Source organism: Coffea arabica, chromosome 5e (genome assembly GCF_036785885.1).
Source record: "Coffea arabica cultivar ET-39 chromosome 5e, Coffea Arabica ET-39 HiFi, whole genome shotgun sequence".
In the NCBI taxonomy this organism is placed as follows: domain Eukaryota; kingdom Viridiplantae; phylum Streptophyta; class Magnoliopsida; order Gentianales; family Rubiaceae; genus Coffea; species Coffea arabica.
The window spans coordinates 26,050,088-26,067,538 of NC_092318.1; positions in this window are offsets into that span (position 1 = coordinate 26,050,088).

Consider the following 17,451-nt stretch of genomic DNA (forward strand, 5'->3'; position numbering starts at 1 on the left):
AGCTCACCTCCAAGTTTCCCCAAAGATTAATCGGAGTGGATTCAAATTTCACTTTACTTTTCTCAAGAATCAAGCAAGCTATCAAGATGGAATTTTTGGAAGTTTTTCTCTCTTTTCTTTCCCTAGAATTTCGGCAAAGGTGAAGGAAATGGAGAAGAAATGAAGACAAGAGAAAGATAAGAAAGGAAATTAATTTGGTCAAAGTTGGTTGGATCCTTGACACTTGTCAAGCCAAAATTTCCCTTCTTTGTTTTATTCTTTTCTTTCCTTTCCTTTGGTAAAAAATGGTGGCTTCTTTATAGGATATTTTAGGGGTGATTAGCTGAAATAAAAGCAAGGTGATTAAGGTAATAAAGTAGTGTTCAAGTGGTGTACTCACTATGAGGACTCGCAAATTTTCTTATTTTAAATCCCTATTTCTAACTCATTTAATTATTTATTTGACCATTTATTTCGAATATTTTATTTCAACCTTTTTATATCCAATTATATGGAATTATGGCTTAAGCGTATTTTAAAGTAACTTGTTTCAAAATTTATTTTATCGAAAGCTCGTTTAGTGAGAATAGTGAATACGCGTTTGGAGATAATAATCGAATCGAGGATACAATATACTTGAAAAATTGGAGATTTGTACATTAGTCTTGAAATAGGTATTTTTATGTTTGAGTGCTCAAGTGTTAGAAATTTCACTCTATCGTGCTTAAATCGGAAATACGCGTTTTTACGCGCGCGATTAATTGAGGGAATTAAGACCTTTATTTTTAGACTATTAAGAATGAATAATAATAGTATGAATGGAAGTGCATTAGAGGTATAGTGCACTAGTGAAACAAACCCGAGAGGAAACGGGTACCAAACTCTAGCGTACACGCGTACCTTTAAGAGTTGAGTTTTGTTCAAAAGGCTACCAACCACCAAGCTTCTCAAGGAAGCCTCTTTTGATCAGCACAACACACACTCTCTCTCACCCTCTCTTGGCCGAAATTCTCAAGGAGGAAGAAGACCCAAAAGCTTCATCATCCTACTTCATTTCTTGCTCATTTCACTTCAAATTCATCGTACAAACTCAAAACTACTTGGAGATCAACTCTAGCTAGGTGAGGAGCAGCTTATGTAACAGCCCCACTTTCCCCTAAGGCGAACCAAAGGGGTTAGCGGACTGCCTGCCCAGCTCTCGCCAGGACTACGGATCAGTTCACGTCGATCTAATACGTTCCGGAACATACCCACACGCGTAAACAAGTCAAAATCACAAAATAAAAAAAAATGAAAATCGAAGCCGATGATGAACAGTACCGGCCACATCAGAATCCGGATACTAGGCCGAGAGTAGCCAAAATTTTTCTTTTGCCGTTTGAAATACGAGTTGATCCGAAATTCAACCAAATATCAACCAAACATATATACATTGAAATGTAACATTTACAAGCCAAAAGCCAAAGCGGCATATCAAAACGATTCATCATGGATATACATGTTCGGTTTGCCAATCAAAAGAAATTGAACCCAATACACATTAGGGTTTCGAGCTATTCAAAAGACATTTACATGAGCTCAACTTGACAACCAACTAACACAACCTTATCCAAAAGTGGTCATTTCCTGTAAGGAAAACAAATGGAACGGAATGAGCTTAAGCCCAGTGAGTTACTACCACATAAGCAACAAAGAGCATATAGCATAACCTTTCATTTCAAGTACACAATTAAGAAGTAAAACAAGTCGGTAAAAGGATACGGACGGCTCTCAAGAGCCCATTTCCACGCTTACATTCTTGATTCAATCTCATTGACTCTCCGTCAACGTTTATGAGTACCAACCGTAGAACCCACTTCACTCCCATCCCTTCCACCAAACATACCCCAACCGGGCCCGCACTCCAATCAGTAGCTTTTGGTAATACTCGAGTTTACCGGAATCAAGAGTCTCATTACTACAAGATTCCCCAGTACAGTCCCCGTGGCATGTCAATTTTCACGACCAAGCCCTCGCCGGCTCGATTCAATTGACTACCAACGGGGTTGAGCTCAGTAGTACAGTAAGGCCGTTGGATACTCGTCCAAACGACACCAAATCAGTTTTTCATGAAGTGAATTCAATATCTCATATAGCAAGTGCAGTATATCAGTGAAGCGGTAAACAGTCATTAACGGTATCACAAGGGGTGAGGGCGGTCAAGTACACCCTCACCTCAATCAATTCCAATAGCCAAATAAGCCTTCAAGGCATCAAAATCACATATAGCAAAGCCACATTGTAACATTCAAGTGAGTAGTATACTCACCAATCAAGTAGGTGATGTTTCATGCACCGTCGTTAAAAGGACGTCGTGAACCCCCGTCACGTCCTAAAACATACAAACAAATACAATGAGACTCGATAACGAGTCATAAAACCATGTCAATCACAACCCCAATAGGGTTTCATATGCATATATAAGCATTATAGCAAACCAGAAAATCAGGAAATGTAACTAACTTGGCCCTAACAACAAAAACAGTTTTGTCCTCATTATGCGGTAATGGCACAAATTGCGCTACGCTTATCGGATGAGGGTGCAAGACCCACCATCTCGAAGCTAAAAGACAGGGCTACAACAATGTAGAAGGCCACTCAGTCCAAATCCTAGCACAACTAGGTTAAATATGCAAAATACCAAACCAGAACCTTAATTGCAGGTTTACAAATTACACTATGCTGTAATTAGTCCAACTCAGTCTATACAAGTCCAAATTCATTGATTCCAAAGGCATATGGTAGATAAGACATCAAGATACATTTCATCAGAAGACCTCAACAACCAAATCCAAAGCAATTCCAGTCAAAACAGCCAATTACAGGCGCAGTTCGGCCATCCTGAAGAACCCAGAACAACAACAGTAAAATTGACTTTTCTCACTCTACACAACTCCGATGAACCTGAAATTTTACAGGCACCTCAAACAATCAATACCTACAACTTTCATGTTTTAAGCCAAGGCCAATTCGGCCTCTAACCATGAGATACAAAATCGGACAGAATTGGGGATATAAAACCCTAACTTTCTCAAATTCCTTCCAAACCCAAAATTGCTTGCAATAACCAATCATGTACACCTACTATAGTCATTAACCATCATTTCCAACCATCATAGATAGCCACAACATCATGATCACATTAAACCAGAAAATTCATCAATAAATGGAAAACTTCACCAATTCATCTCAAACCAAGAAATAAACCACAAAATCATCACTTTAGCTACCATTAAGCACAACTTAAGCTTCATTAAGTGTAGGAGGAAGTTCAAACACCACTTACCTAGAACACAAGAGAGGGAGAGTTGTAGGACACCTTAGCTTCCTTGGACACTTCCACAAAAACACTTACTAGCACCAAATGGAGGGATTTTATGGAGTAGAAACAAATTTAAGCACTTGGTTTGGATGATTTGCACTAGATGGAGAGTTTTTCTTTGAAGAGTTTTTCTTTCTTCCTTGCTAGAGAGGGCCGGCTACAATGGTGAAGAAATGGTGATTTTTGTGGTAATTTTGAGATATTTAATCAATAGGTCAATTAAGTCAAAAAAATGAATAGTTGTCATCCACTCTTAAAGTGACACTTGTCACTTCATTTAAAGCATTTCTATCCTTTTGTTTCCTCTCACATCAATCACATCACATCCTCTACTTATCTCTTAACACCCGGTAAAGTTCAACCAGTATCCGAAACTTAACCTTATTGGCCGAATTTTTTCCGAACTTTTCGCACTAGTGGGTCCCACGTCAATTATATATTCTTAATTTTTCAAAAACTATCCAATACTAGAAAAATCATCTAAAAACTAGAATTACTCATAAAATCCACCAAGAAAATTTTCCTAAGCCAGAAAATGCAGAAAACATGCAATTAAAGGGAAAAACCCTAGGAAAATTATTAGGGAAAATACGGGTTCTCACATATATAACATAACTGTATCAAACAAGCCACACAGTAGCAATCAATTAGATACAAATCCATGAAAATAGCGGGGTTATCCAAAAGTACTATAGACACACTAGGTCACAAGTACAAGAATAACTAACGAAAAGCTTTTCCCCTTTAGGGCTCCGTCCTTAATCTACGAGAACAACACCATTGATATCTTAATCAAGGTTGATCATGCTTAACAACACCCGAACAGACTGCGCGAGGTTCCATCGAATCACATTGCTAGTTCGCCCATGTGACGACCCCACCTCCCCCTAAGGCGTACCAAAGGGTTCGGCGGACCGCCTGCCCAGCTCTCGCCAGGACTCACTCACTATCTCAATCGAGTCACGTACACACATCCATGAACCATAAATAACATTCCCAATTCAAGCTTATAATTTAAGAAATCGAAGTACAAAGTCTCAATACACCAAACTAGTTCAGAACGTATACAATCCAAGTACAACATGTTTCATTCGAGGAATAGCGCGAGTACAAGACCAAAAAGTCAAAAGTCAAACAAAAGGCTACGCTAGTCTTTTACAAGTCTCACGCATCACTCGTACCCCTGAAAGGAAAACAAATGGAGTGGAATGAGCTAAGAGCCCAGTGAGGTTCCAAATAGCAAATTGACCATTATTTATAAGTACGAGTTTTCGATATAGCAAAGTAACGAGCATAAAGTGTTCATAAAGTGTTCATAAATGTGAACAGTAGCACGTCAAGTAGCAATCTTAAAATGAGCGCATGTAGAAAATTTTTCAAAAGAAACAATAATCCAATAAACAATAATCATTCCAAAGTATAAGGATACGGATGACTCTCAGGAGTCAAATTCCCATTGCATTACCAGAAGCTTGGTCCCGTAGTAGTTGACACTCCGTCAACTTTCAAGTAAGTAACCAATCCAGTAGAACACCACTTAAACGACTCTCCGTCCACCGTTCAACCCTCAGCTGGGCCCAAAATCCTCAAGAACACGGGTGGTAATACTCGAGTATACCGATTAGTCGAGGAGATATCACTCCACTCGACGATACAAGAGACCCAGGGTTCGTTACCCAATCGACCAAGCCCTTGCCGGCTCGACTAGAGTAACTCGCCACAGGGTTTCTGGAATTCCAGGAAGTGCGCGCATCATAAACAAGTATATCAAGTCAATTGCAACAATAAACAAGTATATCACGTAAGGGCAAGTGCGATAAAGTACACTCTTGCCCTTACAATTCACGTATATAACATGTAATCAGATTGGTCACGTATCAAGTTCAAGTATCAAGTTCAATTCGGTATTTGAAAGAACTCACCCAAAAGATATAGTGCTACTGGTCACTTTCAGGTTATACTCCGAGTTCGGAGTACAAATCTGCGATAAAACTCAATTTGAGAACTTTGAAACATGACTAGAGTTCGAAACTTAGACGTTTCGTTCAATAAGAATCAAGAAATTGAAATTCACTTGGAGAATACTCGTGAGATACTCGCTCACTTTTTAAATGATAAAACTTTGTAACATTTATACTTGAAATGGTCATGCGAGTCGAAAGTACAAGGGAAAACGTACTTTGAGCAATCATTATTTCATTTCTCAAGGGTACAAGTTCGGCCAAATCCTTACTTATATACCTCGAACAAGAAGACTCAAGTACCCTAGATGGTTCAAGTACTATTCATATCAACTCGACCCAAGTCGCAAGTGTATTTATATAGTTCTCGAGCGTAAATTTGGGCAGCATGCCCTTTGTGTTTACCTAATTTTCCAGCCATTTAGGCTTCATTATTTTTCTTCAACAACAGCCCAACAACATACATATCAGCAATTTATGTCAAGAGCCGTTCCATAGGCTCACAATATCATAACAACAAGAACCGCATTAAGTACAAGTGCAGAAATTCAATGTGGCACAAGACAGATTTGACGTATACAAGCGGAAATAACTTGTCCGAGGCTACGCTTATCGGATTAAGGCGAAACCTATGCCGTTTCGAAGCTAAGACACAAAGCTACAACATTTATGAAGGTCACTTAGTCCATTTCCTAATGTAACTTAGTCAAAATCTCAGACTACTAAACCAGAAACCAATTCATCGGCTGTTTAAACGCATTATGCTGTAGCAGACCTAACTCAGTGTACACAAGTCCGAATCAGGTTTTCTTTGAGGCATTTTAAAGCTACTTCAGAACACTACAACTTTTATGTTTTGGCCCAGAGCTAAATCATAATGGATCCTGGTCAAAAATCGTGATAAACTGGACTGAACTGAAGAAACGGACTGCTGGGAAATTCTTAAAACAGTAGGGGTATTTTGGACTTTTCACGACCTCCGTTGCTCCGATTGAGCTGAAATTTTACAGGCACCTATAAAATTCCATTCTATACAACTTTCCTTCTTTGACCAAAGGCTAAATCGGCCTCTAACATATAGATACAATTTCGGACAGAATGCTTGGGAAATTTTCCAGAAATCTGGAATTTTTAGCTCTAAGTGTAATTTCCTCAAATTTCTGGTTCTAATCACCACTAAACAACCTTATATAACCTTAATTGCAACATTTACACATCATACATCACATTGAGCAGAAAATCAGAACCCCTAGTTCATCAAATAAATTGGGGAAAACCTCTAAATCATGCTAATCATCCATGATTCCACCACTATAATCAAACTACTAACTTAATTTAACAAAATCAAAAGCAAAACTTAGAGAGATGAGTTCTCTTACCTTGGTTAGAAGTCTCTAAAAGCAGCCCCAAGCTTTCCTTTTCCAAACTTTCACCACCAAACACTAACTAACCACTCAAAGACAAGATTAATCGGTTTCTTTTGTTTGATTTCTCACTTTGTTGGTGGATTGAAGAAGAAATGGAGAAGAGTTTTGTTTTTCCTCTCTTATTCTTACTCTCTCTCTCTCTCGGCTCTTGGCAGCAGAAAATGAAGAGAAATGAAGCTGATTTTTGTCTTATAAGGAGTAAGAAGGTTAGAGTTAATTAAGACCACAATTTGGCTAACACTTGGACAATTCTTAGCCACTAATTTTTCTCTTTCTTCCCCTTACTTATAAGCCACAAATTTCGGTCCCCTTAGCTGTAATATAAGAAGATATTTTGGCTCAAATATCAATAAGCTTGTGGTGCAAGAAAGTGGTGGTCCAGTGGTGCGTTCAAACGGTAGTGCGCGGGACCCACCGGTTCACGCCGTTTTTCTTAAAAACTCACGTACTAGGGTTTTTACTTCCCATTCACTAACCTTATTTTACTGCTACTACTCACATATTATTTTTCACTTAAAAGTCACTTTTAATCTCCAAATTTAATCCTTACTCTGTACCGAAAATTCATCCGGCGAAAAATCGCGAAAACCCTAATTTTACACCAAACTTGAAACCAAAGCGTAAAACCTTATTTTCTAGGTTTATTTACACTTATCATGGGATAATTGGATAGTAGGGCTTTAATAAATGATAATCTTCAAATAAAAAGAAATTATTAAGAAAACGTGAGGAATTTTCCAATTCCAGTAATTAAAATTAGGGTTTCAATTAAAATATGAGAGATTTAGGAAAACCGGTTAGTCACAAGTAAACTAGGGTTTTTGGCTACAATATTAGGGTTTCTAGTCTTTTAAACCAAAATAAGGTTTTAAATCAACCCAAAGAAATACACTTTAATATTTTCTTCACAAACAACCTCCTAATATTCGGGATGTTACAGCTGGGCAGTCCTTTTTAACCTAGGCTCTCATCTCTTTCGTATCCGAGCGCAAGAATTCCATCTAAGATAATTCACAACTCGAGCCGGCCGGTCCCAAGCGTAAATCATTCATATTAAAGATTCCTACCCGACATACATTCCTAACTTCCTCAAGTCCCATGGTAATGATCCTTACACTTATAACATGCACAGTTCATCGCTTACGCTCAAACGAGCACATATACCTTTTGACGCTTTCATAAAAGCAGGACCATAACACCATTTGGCCCAAGCTCTCTCCGCGCAGAGACCACGCGAAGTGGCTCTGATACCAACTGTGACAGCCCCACCTCACCCTAAGGCGAACCAAAGGGTTCAGCGGACCGCCTGCCCAGCTCTCGCCAGGACTACGGAGTCGAATCACACAAATCCGATATTACGCGAGAAGACCCAAAAGAAATGAGCGATTGAAGATCGCTAAGCTTGAACATGGGGAAAACGCTTTCATATATACATGTCACTAGGTTTACAATTCAAATGGAACCAGTGAAACGAAATACATTTAGGGTTTGCTCATTCTCGAGGAGCTATACAAAAGAACAAAAGATTTTCTAACTAGCTCAACTCGCTTCTCAAAATCATGATTTCCAAAAGAGGTTCCTGTAAGGAAAACAAAGATAACGAGGAGGGGGTGAGCTTACGCCCAATGAGGTACCAAACATGTAGCAGAAAAATCAGGTATGTCACGTTATACAAACCAGATACACATGCTCGCTATAAAGTAAGACAGGTAAACACAAGAACTCAAATAGGAAGGATACAGGTGGCTCTCAGGAGCTAGCTTTCCAGCGCAGTACTTGATCCAAGCCGGTTGACTCTCCGTCAACGTATATAGAACCAACACGTCCGTAGACCCCACTTTACACCAAATTCCGTCCACCAAACACCCCTTTACCGGGCCCGCTCACCTCAATAGAAACAGAAATGGTAATACTCGAGTATACCGGAATCAAGAGTCTCAATACCCAAAGATCCCAAAACAGACTACCATGGTTCGTTATCTAATCGTCCAGGCCCTTGCCGGCCCGACTCGAATAACTTAGCCACAGGATTTGAGCTCATAAGTCACAGAAAGGTCGTTGGTTACAAGTTTTCAAACGACGTCCGAACAGATACAGATACAGATACAGATACAGATATCATATACACAGATTCAGATTGACACCAAAATTGGCATATGAACAGACAAGAGAACGAGTGTGATAAAGTACACCCTCGTCTCAAACAAAATAAACAGATTGCAGAGCAGAAATCAAGTTAAACAGCAATGGAGGGGAGTGGTACACTCACCGGTTCAAGTACAGATACCTCAAAAGTTTTCACTTCGGATTGGCTTTAATCGCCAAGAAACCCTAAAATAATCAAAGTAAACCAATTGAAGGTTTCACATCCAGAATCGAGTAAACAAAATGCACATGTGAGGCTCGACTACTAGTCGTATGCCTCGCCAAATAATTACTAATGCAAGGGTACAAAACATGATTTTTGGGAATAAAAAGGTAACATGAAGACCTAGGTTCAACAACCCAAAAGTCCTTCATTTCTATCACAAGCCAATTCAAACTTAAAGGAACCAATTGGCCTAGAAAAAATTGGACAGCACTTCCCCTAAATTTCTTACTTTTCCAGCCATCACGGCTTCATTATTTTCCTCAATCAACTCCCAAAGTCATACTCAATATACATTCATCACCACAGCCGTTCAATAGGCTCAAGGTTATCCAAGTACAAAAGTTAGCTAGGAAAATGACCGGAAATAAAAGTCAAGCCCTAGAATATTCCACTAAGCACAAGAAGACTCGATTACAAGTCATAAACCGATTCCAACACGATCACAATAGGGTTCCTTAAGCATATATAATCATTAGAGGAAACCAGAAATTTCGGAAATGTAACTAGCTTTGGCCCTGAAAAAACAGTTTTTGTCCTCATTTTACGGTTACAAATTTCACTACACTTATCGGATGAGGGTGTAAGACCCACCATCTCGAAGCTAAAAGACAGGGATACAACATCACAGAAGGTCACTCAACCCAGTTTTGAGTGAAAACAGGTCAAAAATGCAAGATACTACATCAACAACGTAAAACAAATTCACCAAAACGCATTCTAGCGGAAACATCATAACTCAGGCTCTACAAGTCCAAATCCAAAAATTCCAAAACCAGCTGAAAGCTAAGAAATAGGGACAAATTTTATCAGAAGGCTTCAACAACCAATTCGGAAGCAATTCCAGGCAAAACAACCAATTACAGGCGCAGTTCTCAATTTCGGGTAAAACCAGAACAGCAATAGTAATTTCGACTTATCTCATTCTACACTACTCCGATTGACCTGAAATTTTGTAAAAACCTCTAAAATGTCATTCCCTACAACTTTAATGTTTTGAGCTAAGGCCAATTCGGCCTCTATCTAGGACCTAAAAATTTGGACAGAATGCTCCCACAAGAACCCTAATTTTCTGAAATTTCTTCCAAAACAGAAATTGATTGCAATTGTCCACTTTTTCCACCTTCTAGAATCATTATATACCATTTCCAATCATCATAGATAGCCACACAATCATGCTTATATTAAAACAGAAAAATCCCCAAAAATAATAAAACTTCATCATTTCAACCACAAATCAAAAATTAATCCATAAACTTGCATCTTATACTACCACTAAGCATGATTTAAGCATCAATTAAAGGAGGAGGGTGGTTCTTCACAACTTACCTTAGAAACAAGAGAGAGAGAGCTATTGGTCACCTTAGCTTTCCAAAAAACTTCACACAACAACTCACCAACACTTCCTTAAGTGGTTTTATGGAGCAAAATCAAGGTTGGATGGTTGGTTTTGGTGATTTGGAACAAGATTGAAGTGTTTTCTTCCTTGTGCTTGGAGTAAGAGAGAGAGAAAGAGAGCAAGAGAGGGCCAGCTTCAAGGAGGATTTTTTTTGAGGATTTTTGGGTCAATTTTGGTTATTTAAGTCAATGGTAAGAAAGGTCTTAAGGCAAGCCCAATCAAATGTTGACACTTGTCACCATTTATTAACTCTCTACCTAACTTGTCTCTCTCATATCAATCCAAATTGCACCCTCCACTTATCTCTTAACACCCGGTAAATTCATTCCAGTATTCAAAACTTAATCTAGTTGGCCGAATTTTTTCGAACTTTTCGCACTAGTGGGTCCCACGTCCGGTATACGCTCTTAATTCCTCAAAAACTAACGGATACTAGAAAAATCATTTAAAAGCTATATTTACTCATAAAATTTATTTGCACAATGTTTCGAATAAAGAAAAGGTGGAAAAATGTATAATTAAAAGAAATTAAAACCTAGAAATTAAGAAAATTACGGGTCCTCACACTCTCTCCCCCTTAAAGAAATTTCGTCCTCGAAATTTTCTTATCAGCGGAATCCATCAAATCTAAGGTACCCAATGGATCGTACCTTCTACGTCCTCAGATGAGTCAGGGACCAGATGATGCTCCAGGGAATATACTCGAGCCGGTACTTTCGCTCCAGTCCCTTCCCCTTTCGACTGTCCAGGGTTGGTCTTGGCTGGTTGCTGAGAGTTAGTCTTGGTTGGTGGCGGAGTCCCTCTCCGCTCGCGCAGGCGAGCTGGACAGTTAGCAATCTGATGTTCAGCGCTTCCACAATGCAAGCATTTTCCTTCTTTCTTCCAGCAATTGGTTTCTGTATGATTTGGCCCTCCACAATATCCACAGGAACCACGAGTAACAGAGACTGATCCCCCCTGTGGAACACCACCTGTCACTCCCGGTAGCCGTACTTCCCCGTTTCCCTTTCGAACTTTAGGGATTGTACTATTATCCGCTTGTTCTGAGCTGCTCCCCGGAAAGCCCCTTTTTCTTGTTTGGAAGTTTCTAACTTGTAACCTTGCAGTTTCAACGCGCTGGGCCTTCTCCACCGCATCACTAAAGGCATTAAGTTGGGCTACCGCCAGATCCTTTTGAATTTCAACATTTAATCCCTGGATGAATCGCCTTATCCGTCTTTGTTCAATTACAATCAGTTCGGGCGCAAACTTAGACAACCGAGTGAATTGACTCTTATACTCGGCTACGGTCTGAGTTCCTTGGCGAAGCCGAATAAATTCATCTTCCTTCTTTTCTTGGATTAGAGGAGGGAAAAACTTGGCACTAAATTCTCTCATAAAGTTCGCCCACGTCCTCGGGGTTTGTTCTCTTTCCCATTTCATTCGAATGACATTCCACCAGGAACGGGCGGCTCCCTCTAGTTGAAAGACAGCAAATGTTACCTGTCTCTCCTCGGTATAGTGTAAGGCAGCGAAAATATCGATCATCTTCTCCAGCCACTTCTCAGCTACGTCAGGATCAGGGCCTCCAAGAAATTTGGGTGGGGAGAACTTCTGAAATCTCTCAAGGGCTCTATCCTCGCCCTCTATGTGATTACCAGGATTCCCAGGGTTGGGGTTAGGGTTTTGACCTTGTTGGTGCACCACTTGGGCTAGCAAATCAGTCATTTGCTGCATGGCAGCAGCTATTTGGACATTGGGGTCAACCCTAGGTTCAGGGTTTGGTTCATATGAGGTTTCTCCAGTGCGCCTCTCAGATATAGGTTGCCTAATTCCACGCCCGCGGCCCCGTCCACTACGAGTGCCTTCCATTGGTCTAATAAATCTAGGGTCGAAGCGGGAATATAATATTAAACATAGGTAGGCAAAAGCAAGTAGCAAAAGGTACGCACAGATCAAAAGTATACATATATAACATAACTGTATCAAACAAGCCACACAGTAGCAATCAATTAGATACAAATCCATGAAAATAGCGGGGTTATCCAAAAGTACTATAGACACACTAGGTCACAAGTACAAGAATAACTAACGAAAAGCTTTTCCCCTCTAGGGCTCCGTCCTTAATCTACGAGAACAACACCATTGATATCTTAATCAAGGTTGATCATGCTTAACAACACCCGAACAGACTGCGCGAGGTTCCATCGAATCACATTGCTAGTTCGCCCAAGTCCTTTTTAACCTAGGCTCTCATCTCTTTCGTATCCGAGCGCAACAATCCCATCTAAGATAATTCACAACTCGAGCCGGCCGGTCCCAAGCGTAAATCATCCATATTAAAGATTCCTACCCGACATACATTCCTAACTTCCTCAAGTCCCATGGTAATGATCCTTACACTTATAACATGCACAGTTCATCGCTTACGCTCAAACGAGCACATATACCTTTTGACGCTTTCACGAAAGCAGGACCATAACACCATTTGGCCCAAGCTCTCTCCGCGCAGAGACCACGCGAAGTGTCTCTGATACCAACTGTGACAGCCCCACCTCACCCTAAGGCGAACCAAAGGGTTCAACGGACCGCCTGCCCAGCTCTCGCCAGGACTACGGAGTCAAATCACACAAATCCGATATTACGCGAGAGGACCCAAAAGAAATGAGCGATTGAAGACCGCCAAGCTTAAACATGGGGAAAACGCTTTCATGTATACATGTCACTAGGTTTACAATTCAAATGGAACCAGTGAAACGAAATACATTTAGGGTTTGCTCATTCTCGAGGAGCTATACAAAAGAACAAAAGATTTTCTAACTAGCTCAACTCGCTTCTCAAAATCATGATTTCCAAAAGAGGTTCCTGTGAGGAAAACAAAGATAACGAGGAGGGGGTGAGCTTACGCCCAATGAGGTACCAAACATGTAGCAGAAAAATCAGGTATGTCACGTTATACAAACCAGATACACATGCTCGCTATAAAGTAAGACAGGTAAACACAAGAACTCAAATAGGAAGGATACAGGTGGCTCTCAGGAGCCAGCTTTCCAGCGCAGTACATGATCCAAGCCGGTTGACTCTCCGTCAACGTATATAGAACCAACACGTCCGTAGACCCCACTTTACACCAAATTTCGTCCACCAAACACCCCTTTACCGGGCCCGCTCACCTCAACAGAAACAGAAATGGTAATACTCGAGTATACCGGAATCAAGAGTCTCAATACCCAAAGATCCCAAAACAGACTACCGTGGTTCGTTATCTAATCGTCCAGGCCCTTGCCGACCCGACTCGAATAACTTAGCCACAGGATTTGAGCTCATAAGTCACAGAAAGGTCGTTGGTTACAAGTTTCCAAACGACGTCCGAACAGATACAGATACAGATACAGATACAGATATCAGATACACAGATTCAGATTGACACCAAAATTGGCATATGAACAGACAAGAGAACGAGTGTGATAAAGTACACCCTCGTCTCAAACAAAATAAACAGATTGCAGAGCAAAAATCAAGTTAAACAGCAATGGAGGGGAGTGGTACACTCACCGGTTCAAGTACAGATACCTCAAAAGTTTTCACTTCGGATTGGCTTTAATCGCCAAGAAACCCTAAAATAATCAAAGTAAACCAATTGAAGGTTTCACATCCAGAATCGAGTAAACAAAATGCACATGTGAGGCTCGACTACTAGTCGTATGCCTCGCCAAATAATTACTAATGCAAGGGTACAAAACATGATTTTTGGGAATAAAAAGGTAACATGAAGACCTAGGTTCAACAACCCAAAAGTCCTTCATTTCTATCACAAGCCAATTCAAACTTAAAGGAACCAATTGGCCTAGAAAAAATTGGACAGCACTTCCCCTAAATTTCTTACTTTTCTAGCCATCACGGCTTCATTATTTTCCTCAATCAACTCCCAAAGTCATACTCAATATACATTCATCACCACAGCCGTTCAATAGGCTCAAGGTTATCCAAGTACAAAAGTTAGCTAGGAAAATGACCGGAAATAAAAGTCAAGCCCTAGAATATTCCACTAAGCACAAGAAGACTCGATTACAAGTCATAAACCGATGCCAACACGATCACAATAGGGTTCCATAAGCATATATAAGCATTAGAGGAAACCAGAAATTTCGGAAATGTAACTAGCTTTGGCCCTGAAAAAACAGTTTTTGTCCTCATTTTGCGGTAATGGCACAAATTTCACTACACTTATCGGATGAGGGTGTAAGACCCACCATCTTGAAGCTAAAAGGCAGGGATACAACATCACAGAAGGTCACTGAACCCAGTTTTGAGTGTAAACAGGTCAAAAATGCAAGATACTACATCAACAACGTAAAACAGATTCACCAAAACACATTCTAGCGGAAACATCATAACTCAGGCTCTACAAGTCCAAATCTAGAAATTCCAAAACCAGCTGAAAGCTAAGAAACAGGGACAAATTTCATCAGAAGGCCTCAACAACCAATTCGGAAGCAATTCCAGGCAAAACAACCAATTACAGGCGCAGTTCTCAATTTCGGGTAAAACCAGAACAGCAATAGTAATTTCGACTTATCTCATTCTACACTACTCCGATTGACCTGAAATTTTGTAGGCACCTCTAAAATGTCATTACCTACAACTTTAATGTTTTGAGCTAAGGACAATTCTGCCTCTATCTAGGACCTAAAAATTCGGACAGAATGCTCCCACAAGAACCCTAATTTTCTGAAATTTCTTCCAAAACAGAAATTGATTGCAATTGTCCACTTTTTCCACCTTCTAGAATCATTATATACCATTTCCAATCATCATAGATAGCCACACAATCATGCTTATATTAAAACAGAAAAATCCCCAAAAATAATAAAACTTCATCATTTCAACCACAAATCAAAAATTAATCCATAAACTTGCATCTTATACTACCACTAAGCATGATTTAAGCATCAATTAAAGGAGGAGGGTGGTTCTTCACAACTTACCTTAGAAACAAGAGATAGAGAGCTATTGGTCACCTTAACTTTCCAAAAAACTTCACACAACAACTCACCAACACTTCCTTAAGTGGTTTTATGGAGCAAAATCAAGGTTGGATGGTTGGTTTTGGTGATTTGGAACAAGATTGAAGTGTTTTCTTCCTTGTGCTTGGAGTAAGAGAGAGAGAAAGAGAGCAAGAGAGGGCCGGCTTCAAGGAGGATTTTTTTGAGTATTTTTGGGTCAATTTTGGTTATTTAAGTCAATGGTAAGAAAGGTCTTAAGGCAAGCCCAATCAAATGGTGACACTTGTCACCTTTTATTAACTCTCTACCTAACTTGTCTCTCTCATATCAATCCAAATTGCACCCTCCACTTATCTCTTAACACCCGGTAAATTCATTCCAGTATTCAAAACTTATTCTAGTTGGCCGAATTTTTCCGAACTTTTCGCACTAGTGGGTCCCACGTCCGGTATACGCTCTTAATTCCTCAAAAACTAACCGATACTAGAAAAATCATTTAAAAGCTATATTTACTCATAAAATTTATTTGCACAATGTTTCGAATAAAGAAAAGGTGGAAAAACGTATAATTAAAAGAAATTAAAACCTAGAAATTAAGAAAATTACGGGTCCTCACAGAATGGGCCCACACTGGGGCAAATTTTTATTTGTGAGATTTCGCAAAATAAACCCACACTGGGACAAAATTTTGTAACACATTTGAGGATTTTGTCCAAGAGTCAAGCAAGACATTTTTTTGAATCAATCATGCTGCTCTTTACATGAGTAGTAGGTGCATCAATTCAAAAAAATAATAAATTTAAGCGCATATTGTACTTTGGTAAGCCCCCTGTGCAGGTATTCATGGCTGAAATCGACGAAGAAGCATCTAGTGATGTGGAAGGCCAATACCGAAGAAAGAGAAGAAAGAAGGAAAAAGGGCCCTACATTGGGGCAAATTATTTTTGAAAAGATTCTTTCCAAACTCAAAAATCAAAAATCAAAACAATTCAAAAAGTCAAAAATAAAAAAAAAATCAAAAAGTCAAAAATCAAAAAAAATTCAAAAAGTCAAAAATCAAAATCAAGTTTAAATTCTTGTTTCTTGGAAAATCAAATTTAATTTCTTGTTTATTGACAAATCAAATTTAATTTTTTGTTGAAAGATCATCAAGGCAGGCTCGGGTATTATCCCACTGACCAATTCTCACGGCAGGATCGGGTTCAATCCTACTGACTCGTTATTATGGCAGGCTCGGGTTTAATCCCACTGACCAATTCATCACACTGGGACAAATCTTTGGATAATTTTCCAAACAAGTCTTATACAGTTTCTTCATACATACCAACATTTCATTACACTGCCACTAGCCGTGGGTCAGTCCCACTAGTGAGCATTTTCATTTGCACCGCCACTAGCCGTGGATCAGTCCCACTAGTGAGCATTTTCATTTGCATCGCCACTAAGCATGGGTTAGTCCCACTAGTGAGCATTTCATCACATTGCCACTAAATATGGGTTAGTCCCACTAGTGTGCATTACATCTTATCGTTTGACATGAGTTAGTCCCACTAACACTTCATTTCACTTCACTTCATCACGTTGGGCCTGGATTTTGTGCCGCCAACATCACAAACATCACGTTGGGCCTGGACTTTGTGCCGCCAACATCACGTTGAGCTTGGATTTTGTGCCACCAACACCACTTCATCTCGTTGGGTTTGGATTTTGTGCCACCAACCTCGGCAGGCATGGGTGTATCCCACTGACCGATGTCATGGTAGTTTCGGGTCAGTCCCATTTTAAATTTCTTGTCCGGGCCAGTCCCATTATTAAATTCTCCGTTCGGGTCAGTCCCATGTTTTAAATTTCTCGTTCGGGTCAGTCCCATGATTAAATTATTGTTCGGGTCAATCCCATGTTTAAATTCTCATTCGGGTCAGTCCCATGTTTAAATTTTTGTACGGGTCAGTCCCATGATTAATTCCTCGT